A 16601-nucleotide genomic window follows, 5' to 3' on the forward strand; every position below is an offset into this window, starting at 1 on the left:
GATGGAAAATTTTGATACATAATGAAAAATAATGGCAAAGATAAAATAAATAAAGGCAAAAAGAATATGTACAAAGATCAAAAAATCCGATTGAGAATATTCTCAATAACATAACATATTATTCATAATTTTTCTTTTTATATATTAAGAAGAATTATGTATGATATGTTGTGTTATATAAAATGTTAAATATTAACTGCAAAAATTAATTTCGAAAATTTTGATATATAATTAAGCAGAATTGCGAAGATAAAATACCTAAATATGTGTATAATTTGGATATTGGGCAAGAAGTAATATGTGTAGGTCAAAAATTATAGATCAAGAAGTCTACTTAAAACAAGATAGGGATGTACAATTATAAATAATTGTTATGTTATTCAATATGTTAAATATTGAACATACGAGATAAATACACAAATCCGAAAATGTTGATAAAAGAATGAGAAAAATAGCCAACATATTAACAAAATCTTTGGAAATTGGGCAAAAAGAACGTGTGAAGGTCCGTTGATCAAAAGGTTTTCTTAGAATTATGAATAATATACATATTATATAAAATGTTAAACAATGACCCTACAATTAAAAAAATATGTAAATGTTTTTAAAAACAAAAAATAGAGAAGAAATATGTGCAGGTCCACAGTTCAAAAATAGAAATATTGAGTAAGTAGAATTATAAATAATATGTAAAGTTGTAAGAAATGTTAAATACGAACTCCAAAAGAGATAAAAAGGGCAATTTGATGAGTTGTGGTATACAACGAAAACGAAAGAGGAAAATAAAATAACTTAAATGAGCAAGTACCTCAGAAATTGGACAACAAAATATGTTGACTGCTTGAATGTAAAAATATTAAGTAACTGTATAACATATCATGGAATAGGAATTAAATAACATACTATGTCATATAAAATGTTAAATATTGACTATAGAAGAGATCTCCAAAATGAGTTCTAATAATTTTATAATATAATAAAAAAGCAAAATGACAAGCAAGTGTCTGTGCTTCGGTAATTGGACAAAATGAAAGTGTAAGTCTTTAGATCAAAATGTCTACTTGAAAATATAAATATTAAGGAAGTATGATAAATAATATGTTGTTGAGTGAAATGTAAAATTCTGGCTTTAAAAGAGATCATCAAATGAATGAATAGGGCTCGCCCGTAGGTAAGCGGTTAAGAGCGACGGGGCCTAAATCAGAAGTCTCGGGTTCGATACCCACTTCGAGCAGCCTGTTGTCAGGCAGTAGTGAAAACAATTTTTACTTGGAAATATAGATAGCAATATATTTCAAATAAAAAGTCAGCCCTATTAGATTAAATCTAATAACAGAAAATAATCAAATGGATTAACTATTTGGGTTACCATCTAAAAATTACGAGAAAATGAGAAGTTTCAGCCCAACAGCTCATAGGACGTAAGGTTCTGATTGCTGTTAAAATATATAAAAAAATGAATAAATTGAATGAATATCAAATCAGGGCAACATAGAAGTTAGGTAAAATTATAAGATAAAGTAAATAAAATTCTCTCAAACCATGAACTTATTATTATTATTGTTGTTATTAATTATGGGTACGTTAAACAGTATAAATATTCAAAAGCAAAGTTTCCAAACCCAAATTGAGCAAAGTATTTTTCAACTCACACTCTATTAAAGTGATGCTTAGACTCACAGGTAACAGAACCATCAAGCAGAGCAGAGCTTTTCTACAGCAAACACAAGTCTATTGTAAAACTCTGTCAGCATCGGGTGTGTACCTACGTCGAATTCATTCCGTAGCGAAATCGTTGTGTTTTCAAACATTGCACGGAGAAAGTTTCCGCCGAAGGGCGTATCAGTATTTCCTCTGGGAAACCTTTTACAGGGATGATGTACCGTGCTGGCGTGCCCTCTTCACACCACCCATGGCACGTCGTTCGCACTCAGAAAGAACAGACGAACATTGTTGAGGCTGAGAGTGCGATTGTGTGCGCTGAATCAACGCAGGCCTGATTCGGTACAGGTTGTCATTCGACACTAGCGAAGGCCCGTGTTTGTTTTCCAATAGAAATAAAAGGTTAGCACTTTACCTAACAGAAATTTAGGACAGCCGTGTAGAAGCCAAGGAAAGGGTCTGGCCGTAGGATCTGTGATATGGACTCATATTATTAAGTTATTGATCATTGATATGCGATATGAAAGATGATTCTGATATAAATATTTTCTACCATGTCTTTGGTTATTTGATGATCTCCAAATTTCAAAACTACATATAAATTTATGAGCCAATTATTCGATAAACTAGTTCAAAGTGGCATTTTGCCTTAAGGCAAGTTGCATAAACTTTCCGAATTGATTTAATTGAGATTTAGATATTGAGAAAACATTTTCAACTATTTATTTCGGAAATGTTTTTGCTCACAATTTAATCTGAATATAACTAATTCCAATTCTCTCAAACACATTTATATTATCTGTAATTATATTGATTATTATAGTACACGAACAAGTTCTTGTATGTCCAAAAATTGTAGCTCATTATTCCAAATTTTAATTAATTTAATAATTCAACTATTTTCCGTAAGAGTGTTTAGTGCATTAACTTTATCGCCATGTTAAATTTTCTATGACAAAATAATGTTCACTTTTCTGCAATTAACAAAAAAATCGGCTTGGCTGATAGTTGTGCAAAACTGACAAACGCTAGACTTTACCAACATACATCGAATGGCTTTTAAATTTTTGAAATCGGTCCAGCGAAAATCAAGCTTACACTCACACACACATGCTTTCTGAAAATTGGTTCTATTTAGAATGACTTTAAAATTCGAGAAAACATAAAATTAGTAAATCAGATTTTTTTGGCGAAAACATAAACTTCGTATTCGGTAAGTATAGAAATGATATGTTAAAGCTATGTTATGGGTCTACTTTTGTATGAATTGGTAGTTAGAACGGCGTTTCTCACATAAAATCTAACTTCCAAAACACACAAAAATCTAATAACAATTTTATCATAAGTGCATCTTTCTGATGTCTTATTGATAACACTTACGTGAAGTTAGGTTTCATGAGTAAAAAGTCTGATCGTACGAGCCGCTTTTGAAAAAAACTACATCGAAAGGTTTAAAATCGGCTCACATACACATGCACACACAAGTTTTTCTTGTGTTTCTTTCAGAATCAATTCGATTCAGAATGACTTGAAACGTCTAGAAAACAAAATAAGCAAATACGTAACCTTCTTCTTTGTAAAGTATTTTGGATTTAAGAAATTCACCCATGATAAAATCTTTTAAGCAGCACATATTTATGATTACATACATTAATTAAAATCCTACTATATTTCAAAATATTTATTTAAAAATCAACACGCTTAATATTGAAAAATAAAAGATACAAATTAATATGTCATTCTATTTATGTTAGTATATTAAGTATCGAGTATTGTTAAACAATTTCAAAATATTTATTTAAAAATCAACGCGCTCAATATTAAAAAACAAATATTACATATTAATATGCAATTCTATTTACATTAGTTAGTATTATTTGCTTTTTTAATGGATTTCAACGCACTGCAGCAATATGTATTAATCAGATATAAATAAATATTCGCAAATAAATATGTTATATTATAAAAAACACTATACAAATACAGCTGTATACGTGGAAGGGATGAAAAGGTTTAATAATTTGTATTTACATTTGTTAAAGTTTTGCTAATATAACTGTGATGAAACAACAAAATTGTTGTTAATTTTGATTGTGCAAATATGATATTTATAGGGCCATGACATCAGGTCCAATAGACTGAAAATATCTATTAAGTTTTTGTCCAGTACTGATGAAAACAAAATGCTATCTGTTAATAAAACAAAACATGTTTTGTATCAACCGCAAGCATAAATATTCTAAGATTTTAATTGCTTTTATTATATTCAAAACAAATTCCATTAGAAAGTACTGTAATATTAGAGAGTAATTAATTTTCATATTACAATGGGCCAATTCTGCCGTAAAATAGGTCAATGTTATGACAAGGCTATGTTACGCTGCGTTTCTTATATAAAATGATACAAAGGTGTAAAATTGTCAAAATGCTATGTGATTGCTGTGCAGTATAATGTTTTAGATATAAAACCTAACTCAAAAAACGCACGAACTTCGAAAAAAATATTTTATTATAAGTGCATCTTTCTGATGTGTCATAATAACAAATAAGTGAAGTTACATTTTATGTTTAAAATGTCTTATCGCACAGAAAATATAAAGCATTCTGACAGTTTTTAGTACTATTTTATATGAAAAACGCAGTGTAACATATATTATTAGGGTACTTTATGGCAGAATAGGTCCGCGAGGTAAAATACGAAGTAGCAAATACTAATAATACAACTACTACAACTAATAATAAAGCAAGTAAAGCTTGGAACATTGATATACTAAATTATTATTATATTTTCAAGTTTACTTTTCTACATAGTCTGCCTTAGGACTTAAAATTCGATCAACATTCGATACAGACTGCCTACTGTGTCCTTATAATGGGGGCCGGGTATGGGGCTGTCGAAGCGCCAAACAGCATCTTAAGTACATTGAAGACGTTCAGCCGTTATTCAGATTAAACGATCGCGCGTTCTCAGTCTATTTAATTTAACATACATGCTCCTCTTCTCCATTTAGTCAAGCCATCGTCATATAGACTGATAGATAAAGAGCCGGAATATAAGAGTAAAATTTTAAAATTTTAATTAATATAAAGTAAATAGAATTCTCTCACAGACTTTAGACAGAGTACTTAGCTTTATAATTATTGTTAAGGATGGATATGTTATACTATATGAGATAATCATAAAATGTTTTAAACTATTTCTTATTTAATGATATCGTAAATCATGGAAATAATTCGATACATTGCATAGTTGATGATTATTTGATTTATCAATATTGAGTAGTGAGTGCTAACTTATTAAAATATTTTTCACATTTTACAGAAATAGCAAGAGTGTCAAATCAATTATTTATCAAATTATGGTTATAAGAATGTTATTGAGTGGTATGTGAAAATAATATGTATATGACACAATCAATGTTTTTCTGAATATATAAGAAAATCTCTAAAATCCTAAGAAATATTAAGAAAAATTTTAGTAAATATATTTCAAAATTATTTTCCTATATCTTACTTTACAAGTTATAGACATTTGGGTTATTTTGTGGAAAAATTAAATTTTATAAAGCATTTATATAAGTAATAATATTTGTTAAACTTGAAGGAAAAATTCAATACTTATATTTTGGAACTTTAATATTATGTAGTTATTAGTCAGCATATAATTACATATTGGAAATATGATTATGAAATAAATTTAAAAACATATTTAGTTAAAAAATAATGACGATAATTTGCATTTCATATAAACTTCAAACATGTTGCATAAATATAATTATTGAACAACAATCAGAATTACCCCCCGTAAGAAAGCCTATTATTTTCCTAAATTATATTGAGATATACATTTTCAAGTAAAAACGAATATAATTACTACTTCATACAAACTGTTTGAGATTCGTATTAAACCTGGTACTACTTGGTCCCTCATAAAAGTGAATAACTAATTAAATAAAATAATGACTTTTTTTATTTTATGTTTTGCATTTGAAGATTAAAATCGCTTATATAATAAAATAGACTTTCTTCATAATCATTTGTGAAGACAACGATCAGAACATAAAGGTTCTATATGTTATTTTAAAAACTTACGTAGCTTCATTATATTGTAAATGGCAACGCAAATAGTTGTATCATCTCTATATGATGAATTTGAATATTACAATTTTCTATTGTCACTTGGAAACATATTGCTGTATGATGTCATTACTGCTAGGCATCAGGCTGTTCGAAGCGGCATCGACCCCTCCACGTCTGAATCAGATCTAGTCGTTCTAACTAACAAAGATTAAACAAATAGTTGATCGTGTTTTCTAGAACTTAAAATTCCTAAAAAAATCTAACTTAAGTAAGTTTTGATGTACGTTTTTATTTGCTGTTTTATTAAAGATTATGGTTATTTCCTATAAAAGTTATAAGAGATGCATATGAATTTTGTCAACTTTTAAAGGATAATTAACTTTCAGTATCGTTAGTTATTGTAATCGCAAAATATCAAAAATGAGAATTTTTATACCTATATCTTTACGTTCCAGGACCTTCTGAACATGCTGGCTTAGAAAAATTGATGTATGCGTGTATGTGTGTGTATGTATCATGCATATGTGAGAGTTTGAATACAATTGTTCCTTCACAATCATCCGATTTGAATGAATTAAAAAACATTTCTATTGATGACTACTGATTCGTCTTTGGCAATGGCAAGTCCAAGCGTTCCAAGATGAGGCGTAAACAGTAACAATAATGGCAATTTTGAGAGAACTAAACGTCCGATTTGAATGATTTAATTTAGACTGCAATGCGGCGTTACGCGTTCTGATAATTCGTCTCTAACTAATAAGCTAAGCAGCGCGATTGTTTTGAAAAAAAAAAACTAAATTTTTAAGTTATGGTCTGGGAAGTTCAAGCAATTTTCCATAAAGCTTGATGCTGCAATTACAAAATGTATTATTAAATCATTAAAATATCTTTTGTACGATGATATCAAAAATAACAATTTATTCCAATGTGTTCATAAGACACCAGTCCTCTTAGTCAACTCGTAATGGTTGTCGACCACACACACTCTCAGACGAGGACAAAACTCGGCTGTGCGGGCGCTTCTGTTAATATTTGCTAAAGGGTTGTTGCGAATGGAAACGAACTGGAAAGTGGGAGGCGGCTGCCGTGAAACGAAAGAGCCGTTTGACATGTACACTTATATGGAAAATATTACAGCTCATACATTAACGAGATATAAATCGTTATGGTGTGTACAAGAAAATTTGGTGGAATAATTATGAGATATTAGCTGCTACGGCATGCGCTGAAATTACCCGTTTGCTTACAATTAAGTCCAATTTTATGCCATGACTTGTGAGTTTATGACAATTTTTTGGGGACACTTTGATTTTGTACAATATACAAGATATAATGAGACTATATATTATAATATATATATATATATATGTATATATATATATATATATATAGTGTCCAAGAACTTATATATATTAAGGTCAAATCAAAATGGGATGATAGTATTGACCTTAACTGTCTTAAATAAATTTAGAAAAATAACCTAGCTACGTTAATTAGAAATTATGAGCGGTTATATGCAACCCAGAGCTTTGGCAAAATTATGGTCACATGTCAGTTATAGAGGTTAATTTTATATAATTTCCTTAAATAAAACTTTTCTAATAATAAAATTAAGTATTTTACCAGTTTACAATCCTGATTAACTTTAATTTTTTTTAAATGGCATTTCAAAGTCGTCCAATTTTAAAAACTATGAATTCATTCTTTGAAAAACTGTCCTAATTCTAAAAAACTTAGAACAATTATGTCATTACGTTGACTAAAGTCCTACAAATGATATCCATGATCACGATTCCAAAGGTTAAATAAACAAAATTAATTAAAATTAACAATGATAACCGAAAAACAGTTTCACTAAAGTTGCACTTAAAAGCTCATAATTTTCAAACTAGTACGGAGTTACGACCAGTACTAACACCTCGTTTCAACTTCACGCTGAGTTCTGGGACACCCTGTATTCCTTGCGTGTAAGAATAAGTAGAAACATTCATATTTAATGACTAATAAGAAACATTCTCAAAACAATATTGTTTCTCTTACTTTGTTATGATAATGTTAGCGCAAACAATATATATTGTGAATCTTTGTCTTCATTATTTTTTGTCTAAGGTCAGTTACATATTTTGCGTGATATTAGTAAATTATTTTAAGATAAATGATGAGATATCATTAATTTTTTCTCATCTAGATGAGAAAAAAGTTCTCTTTTATTTCACTCTTTATTTACTATCTGCTATAGGTATATTATAAAGATAAAATATTAAATTAGCTCAAACTTCCGAAACGTGGATATCATATTTCAAGACTGTCTGACATTGATACTGCATCAAAATTAAATCATTCATCATCAAAAACTTTGCAACCCGATGAATTAACTATAATTATATTTTTAATTTTCTGAAAACTTTCAAAAATTGATATTATTTTTTAAATGTGCTTCATTAACATCGATCGTTGTGTATGATTCAAATATACAATAATTCTCTATAACATTTCTGAAATAATATATTTTTTATTATCATATTTTAACAACAATCAGAATCTTACGTCCTATAAGCTGTTCGGCTAAGCTATTTGTTTATATCAAATGTTTGTTTGTTGTTCTAATAGTGTTTAAAAAAGTCAAATAAAAATTTGAAAAGAATATCAAAATTGCATAAAATATATACAGTAAGTATATTCAATTTAGCAAAAATTTCGAATACGTTGATATATTTAGCTTTTGGCAATTCTGGCAATTGCGAAACAAAGTAAGAAGCAACGAGTTATGCAGAAGAACATAAACAAAGTATTTTTTCACTGAGTCAAGTAGTTTGAAACGAGTTCACGTTATGGCACATTAAATAAAATATGCATTTGTGTACGACCATTTGCATCCACTAAAATGCATTAGGACGTGGGCGCATGCCAAAAGAGATTATATTTCCGGATGCATTTTCCTAAGACATTTTTAGAGCGGTAATTCTATTACCGTGCGTCGTCGTCGTAAACGGTATTAAAAAAGTTATTACGTCGAGCTACAACTTTTGTTCAGTTTTCTGATGCGATTTTAGAAAAATTCGCTAAACTTTTACAATATTGTACGGTTTCATAATAGTATTGCATTTCAAGTAAAACGAATTCGCTTTCATGATATAATTTCTACGAAGATGGATATTTATAACAACGTTATTTGAATCTACATTATAGTGAAATCGGTTTTAGTGTAATCGATATCACATTAAATACATTCATCAACTACTAACATATATTAATGAAAATATATTAATATATCATTGTATTTACTTTAGATAATTATATGATTATATGCTTAAATAAATTGTAGTTAAATATACCGTTACAAAAAATAGTTTACTGATTGTAAGATGCATAACGCAATGAAATTATATATTATAATATATAATATATAATATATACATATATTGATATAATTAATTCAAACCTTTACTAACTCATATTCCCTTGACAATTTCCATGTGGAATAAAATAAATCGTATTACTATTAGTGGATTGTAAGCAATATTTCTTTTTTATACTATTTTTAATAGTTTAGAAGAATATGACTTAATGTCATATTAATTGATTTTTGACTAACATATAGTGTAAATTATTGAAACCATAAAGAAACGTGAAAAAAACATTATAATACTTTAAAAAATGGCAGTTTTTGAGAGAACTAAGCATCGGATTTGAATAATTCAAAAATTCTGCTAGTGTTGACAAAACAATTGCTTTTAAAAAAAATTATTTCAATTTTTTTTCCAAAAATAAATTTTTGTGTATATCGGGAATAATTCAGATTTTATTTTAATTCTGGATTCAAGTTTGAAAGCTCACTCATATACTTAAAATAAATTATTTTAAGCTGGTAATTCAGTTTATATAATTCTTATCAATATTAGACAATGCTTCAATATTTATAATAGTCTATTTGAAAACATTTAATATTCCTCGAACATTTCGTTACGGTACGGGAAGTACCAGCAGTTTGCCTTAAGGAACGATGCCATACACCACTAGTTAAGTTTATTTCTATACTGTAATGTACTCATACTATAAGACATACTTCACTTATATTAGATTTAAAAATAATACAAATATCTTTTTTTTTCACAAACTTCACTTTAAAAACATACTTTTAAAGAAAACCAAAAATTTCATAATTTGCCGGACCGACTTTCAGGCATTTCATACTGTTGGTATGAAATGATGAAAATAATTTCTGAGTGTTTGGGGTGAACGTAATCAGAAACCATGAATACATACACAATTTTCCACAACAAAAATATTTCCAACTAGGTGACCCGACAGACGTTGTCCTGTACCCATGCCTGCAATTTTTAAATATAATATACTTATATTTACCGTTTACCAAAAAATAATAATTATTGTTTTTTAAATTAGTCTTCACGCCAAAATGGATATACATTTATAATATGAGCGATGTTAAATGTAGAACTGCTTTAAATAAAATGATGAATCTCAATTCCCACACTATATTGGAAATTGAAGTCTTTTAAACGGTATAACATAACCATAACCATAACATTACACTGGTACTTCATGTTGGATTAAATTAATTTAATTTTTTTTTATTTAAGATATCAAAAATTGCATCTTAAACTTCCTCTAATCAATATCGCGAGGGCCGAATTGTATGTATTCATCTCTACTTTCGCATTTGTTGTAAAATTTTTATGAATTTTAAAAATATTATGGAAATATTAGTAAAAGATGCAAAGAAATTATATATTGAAAAAAAAAACTATATTGAAAATTTAATATCCGAAATTTGTGTTAGCGCCCCCTAAGGCGTGCGCTCGTATTTTTTGCGTGCATCGCATTAAAGGTAGGCTGATTAATACTTAATTTCATATGTTAAGTGAATTAATTTGTCATATTTGTTCATATGTGTATAATTCAATCTGCCATACATATACTGTATTTTATATTATTTCAATTTCTGGCACATCTCAGCTGCTTTTCGGCAATAATAATGTAGACATTTCATTTTTCTTATTCTTAATCATACATTTATTATACATATTCTAACAAAGTCTAGGTTCATAAGTAAATTGAAATTTTTGGCAAATGATAGTTTTCATTTGTTTTCAATGCAAACAATTACATGCCGTTTTTCGCAATTTTTTTCCATTTACTTCTACAATATTGCACATACATATCAGTACTTTATATCCTACATCCTAGAAAATTTCCTTAATAAACTTCAGAAAGATTTACAGTGAGTGCTTCATATAATAGCAATAAAGCTTAAATTGTTTCTACGTTTTAGTTAGAAAACGTTTGTATGTGAAAAAGAAAAGGGCTGTTTTTAGGGTTTTTCCGGCAATCATTCGATTTTTTCTCGCCGTAAGAACCATCCTTGGACTTCAATGAACATTTTAAAAAAAGAATTGGCCAAATTGGTCCAGGCGTTGTCGAATTATGCGCTTACCAACACATTTCGCGATTCATTTTTATATATAAGAATAAGTACAGGTGATTTTAAAAAATTTTAACTAACTACTCACCGTTCTTTCTCTAAGCTGGTTAACGCGGCAGTGCAGGTGCACCCGTCCTCCTAGTTGGGTCGTTACATTTTCCGTCGCGTCCTCCGGCAATCGTTCGATCAGCGGAGGCGGTTCGGTTGTAACGTCTTCGCCATCGTCCAACGCATTTTCTTCGCTGTCCTCAATTTCGCCGCGAGGCAGGACGACCGATTGCGCTGATGTAAATTCGTATAAATGATCGCGCGGTATGGAACCGAACAGACCCGGTGACGCGGCCTCTGGCGCTGCAAAGGTAAATAGATAATATAATATACAGTATATGTGTAAACTAATAGGATGAATATTACAATAACTGGCACATATTATTTTATTTACATTATTAGCATTCTCATTTGTTGACGCAAATCTAACTTCTGTAATTCTGGTATAAAACTTGTTTGCATGTTTATCATCATCTATCTAACAATGATTTGTATAATTGAACAATAGAATATTTTAATTTAGAAAGAATATTTTATTCATATAAATAGGGCAAAGCGTAGCCTAAATGTCGTTAAAAGGTACACCATCATTATCTCAAAAACAAGCGAAGTGTGACATATTTTAACCCTCCGTCGGTCGGAGTGGTCTGGCCAGACTATTTTCGACTTCAATTTAAAAAAAAAATACTTCTAGCAATCCTATCGACTTGAAATTTCTTGGCATTTCCTAAAATTTCATTAGCTGCCGATCAATGAAATGAATGAAATCAGGACGAAAAAATGCACAGAAGGATAATTATAAGGATATTAACTTTTTTATACTTTGAACGGTCGAAGTGGTCTGTCTAGACCACCCATACATTTTGTATGAAATATACGCTTTTTGATATATGTAAACCAGTATTTTGACTTTTTTCTGGTATTTTCTATTCATACTGCGTTTTATATATTCTTTGCTATGTGTTGTTACATAAATGTTAGTATTATCACGACGAGAGTTTCTTGAAAACCTACCAAACTTATTGGTCATCGCAAACATTGAAAATCGGATGAGTAATGCGCACATTATCAATAATTTTTCTATCCGTACTGCGTTCGAAATTTTTTTGGCAAACCTGTAGTGAAATTATATTTCCAACTTGAATTTTACAGCTCATTTCAAAGGCGACGCACCTCATTTCGTTTTCATTTGAATTTTACATTCATTTCGAAGGAGCCCAAAAAGAATAAATATTGTTTTTCATTGATATAAAACAGAAAAATAAAAATAATAAAAAACAACGATTTTTTTATATTCTTTGATTTTTTTTATATTATATAATATAATATATAATTTTTCTATTATAAGCAAGCTCAACACATGCAAAAGACGTTAAAAAAAAGAAAAAATCAAAACTATAAATATTTACTACTAATAATCGTTAACATATAAGAATTACCAAAAACTCATTTATCCCATATAAATGCATGTAAAATGCATTTATGCATGTCGGAGTGGTCCACCCACCTAGACTACTCCGACCGTTCGAAGGTGAATAAATATCCGACCGACGGAGGGTTAACGATACTATTTTAAAATAGAGGAAAAATGATGTGTGAACTCATTGCTGTGTGAATGAACTCATTGCCTTAAATGAAGTCCAATTTAATAGTAAGTAAGCAAGTAATTTTTTCGTTGTTACTTTTTTTGTTTTTGAACGCGGTTGTTAAGTTTACAATACATAAATATAATTTTTAGATACGCTTTCGCTTTATAAAATGCGTTGTTATTTTAAGTTGATTCAACAGTATTTTATATAATATCTAAAATGTATCAAGGACTACCTGAGCCTTTAAACGATATTTAAACAATAAGAAAATTGTAAATAAAAATGTGAAATTATTAAAAAATGCAATGTTACATTACAATTTAGATAAATTAAATTAACTCTGCTGATGATTTCTTCTGACAAAGTTTTATACAATAGTTGTATGCAGTGCGATCTTCATAAAAAATATGCCCATAAAATACGTATTTCAAACACAAGTTTTATCTAATTTGTAATAATTGTATTTCAAGGAACAATGTATCAGATAGTTTTTGGTTTGATATGTGGTATTTGTTGTAATGTATTTGATTTTCAACACAATATAATTGGTCCTACTCTATGTCATTCATAATTTTAATTGAGCAAGTATATCGATGTATGGATTTTTGAATTGTTTAATATGGATTTATGATTTGAATAAATATTCAAAACTCATTATTGTGGTACGTTACAAATGAAACCATTCACAGCGAACTCAACATGAAAACGGCGCAATTAACGTTTAAAAATTTAAGGAAAAATATAAACGTAAACTGAAATCAGATTCAAACCCATCAATAGACGACATTATCCAACCATTTGGCGTAAGAAGACTGAAAAGTCAATGGCCTTTAGATTTAGTCTTAGATTAGCTTCAATATAACATTATCTTTCTGATTGTTAAACTAAGAAGATCTCACTGGAGTTCTTCCCAGACATCGCTTTTAAATATTGTCAATTTAGCTTATAGGAATCCTCATGTATTTCTGATTGCTGAATAAAACAGAGTTAAAAAAAATAATAGTAATACTGACAAAACTGTTTGCCAAATGTTTGACAAATTATCCTTAACTTCCAGACCAAGTTTAAATGTTTTTCATCAACATATAAAAATAGACGTCGAAATCTAAGAAAAATCCTAAAATGGTGGTGGTGGTTCACTATGATAATTCAAGCTCTTACACATCTCTTATTAAATATTATTGGACTTGGATGAAATGTAATATTATATTTCTGATATAGTCATCATCTGATGCCATCTGATTACCATGTACTTAGTAATATGCAAAATTTTTGGTTAGTGACAGATTCACTGGTGATAATGACTTGAATCGCACTTAGTTCAGTTGTCATTTTCATAAGTAATAAAAGTTTTATGTTGAATATGTAATCGAGAACTTAGCAGAGATATGAAAAAATTGTTTACCAAAAATGAAATTTATATCGCAAATTAAGTATTTTTTATATAAAATAAATCGAGTTATATTTGGAGTTACTTAAATAAGATCACTTGCAAGCAAAAATTTTTCTGGGGATAGCAGAAACATTTTTTAACATAATACTGTAACTGTTATAAAACGTATATTAAAAAATTATGTGACTGCAAAAGATATTGTAATATTTATCAATGTGTTTTCAATCGTAAAATAATAAAGTCAATAATATGTTAGTAAAGTTAGTTCCTCGTGTAATCAGACATACCTAATATTGCATTTTTGTTTCAAAATATACTAATTATATATAGTAAACTCAAATTTATTTTATATTATATTTCATCATAAATTCTTTTGACAACATTCTTCAAGATGCTTATTAATCTCAACATCAAAAACAATTTTAACGTGATACACCGTATGTAAATATTACACTATGTACGGAAATATTTTCTTTAGAAGCTCATTATATAAAATATTGAATAATTCTTTTTGTAGCTGTCAGCTGAAAAAACCGTTTGCACTTAAAGGCATCGCAGCGACCGTGCTAATGGAAAACAAGCTTATAGTAAATTACATTATTCACTCAAGTGTCAACAAAATAGAAAAAGTTGTTGGCAGAGAGCAGTATAATAATATTCAGTATCACATACATTTTCAATTTACAAGGTCCAATTAATTCACTGATTTTTTTTATTTTGTAACGAGTTTATAGCAAAACTCTATGTTTTTGAAATAAGTGCATCTGCTTTATCTATATATTTATGCATGTCAGTAAAATAATTGGAAAATTACAAGTAAAGCTTATAAAATTGAATGCCTCCTCAGGTTTGCAAACATATCTACAATAACTAATATCACATTTTTTGTTTCTAATATAAGCATACTAGTAGGTTTCTGTATCTAGTAACTTTTATCGTGGAAATATAATCCTATTCGCAAAACTTTCTTTTTGCTTTCTTGTCTTCGTGTTTATTTGCTCATTTATATATCATACGTAATTTAAGTTTCTCGAGTAGTTAACGTAATTTAAACGCTCTTAATTACATTTTGAATTTCATAATTTATGTTCATAAATAAAGAAAATACTCAGATTAAATTAAGCTTTTCAGAAAATATAACATGGTTGGATTCTTAAAACACTCTAAGAACTGTGAAGTATGTAATAAGATTTTTAGAGTAAAATCAAATTTAATCTAGTTGTAAGATTAATAAAATAAACGCAGTTGTGTAATAAATATTGGCTATTTACTTAACTGGATACCTGTAATTAAATAATTTACTGGTCATGGAGAAGTGCCAGAATATTGTGTATTAACGAGTATATTCGTCATGCGTATAAAACAATTACCATATGTTATTTAATTTAAAAATTTTGAATAGAAATAATATATATTTTGAAAGGTCAAGTTTTACATTTTGAGGCTATGACTGTTTTTACTTAAAGGGCGATTTTACTCGGGACATAAGATTTAAGAGATTTTTGAAAAGCCATAAAAATGGCAAACAATATTTTCTATTATTATTCATAAGTTATTTAAATTTATATTTTTTTACCATTTTTTTGGTATTTTTGTTTTTTATTTGAAAATTAAAATCGAAATTTGGGATGAGCGTAGTTTATACTGAAAAAAAAAATCTATAAAAAATACTCTGTAAAAATTCAAAGTGAATCAGTCCGGTAAAATTTGAATATTGTATGTATCGTATCAAAAAGGACAGTTTCCAGTAAAACGAGTTTAAAGTTTCGCGGAGAAAGGAAACAGAGAATGATTATTGTGGTCAAACAGCTAAAACTCCCAAAATAATTTTCAAAAATCTTTTTCTAGACATATTCTTTTATAGTAAACTTTGAAAACATAGTAGAAAACAAGAAGAAACAAAATCGATTTTTACAAAAAAAATAGGCCAGAGCCCCCCTTAAGGCAAAATAATCTTAAATAAAGTTAAATAAACCGTTTATTATGCAAGTGGTTTTTGCTTTTTAAAATAAACTGTGATTGACTAATATTTACTCGTTACCGAGAACGTATATTCATCATGCGTATAAAATTTTAATCATAAATTATTTTGATTAAAATTTTTGAAAATAAGAAAAACAAATTATATTTTTAAATTTCACGATATTTATAACGTAGTTGCATTGGCAATTTACTTTAAAAACAGAATTTTACCTCAACTCTGACGACACAAAATAAGGCCCACAGTGACAGCGCCACAGTTAACTGGTTAATAATATTTGAATAAATCTAGAAATATCAATAGTTAACTACTGCAAAGAAGTTAAAGTATGTATTGTGATTGTTAAAACAGTTGATCCCATCTTGTTGGTGAATGAATCTGCACTAGTATCATCTGCACATCGAT

This window comes from Ctenocephalides felis, unplaced genomic scaffold, assembly GCF_003426905.1.
Source record: "Ctenocephalides felis isolate EL2017-DRISC unplaced genomic scaffold, ASM342690v1 CF-g0.4_SCAFFOLD_01170, whole genome shotgun sequence".
In the NCBI taxonomy this organism is placed as follows: domain Eukaryota; kingdom Metazoa; phylum Arthropoda; class Insecta; order Siphonaptera; family Pulicidae; genus Ctenocephalides; species Ctenocephalides felis.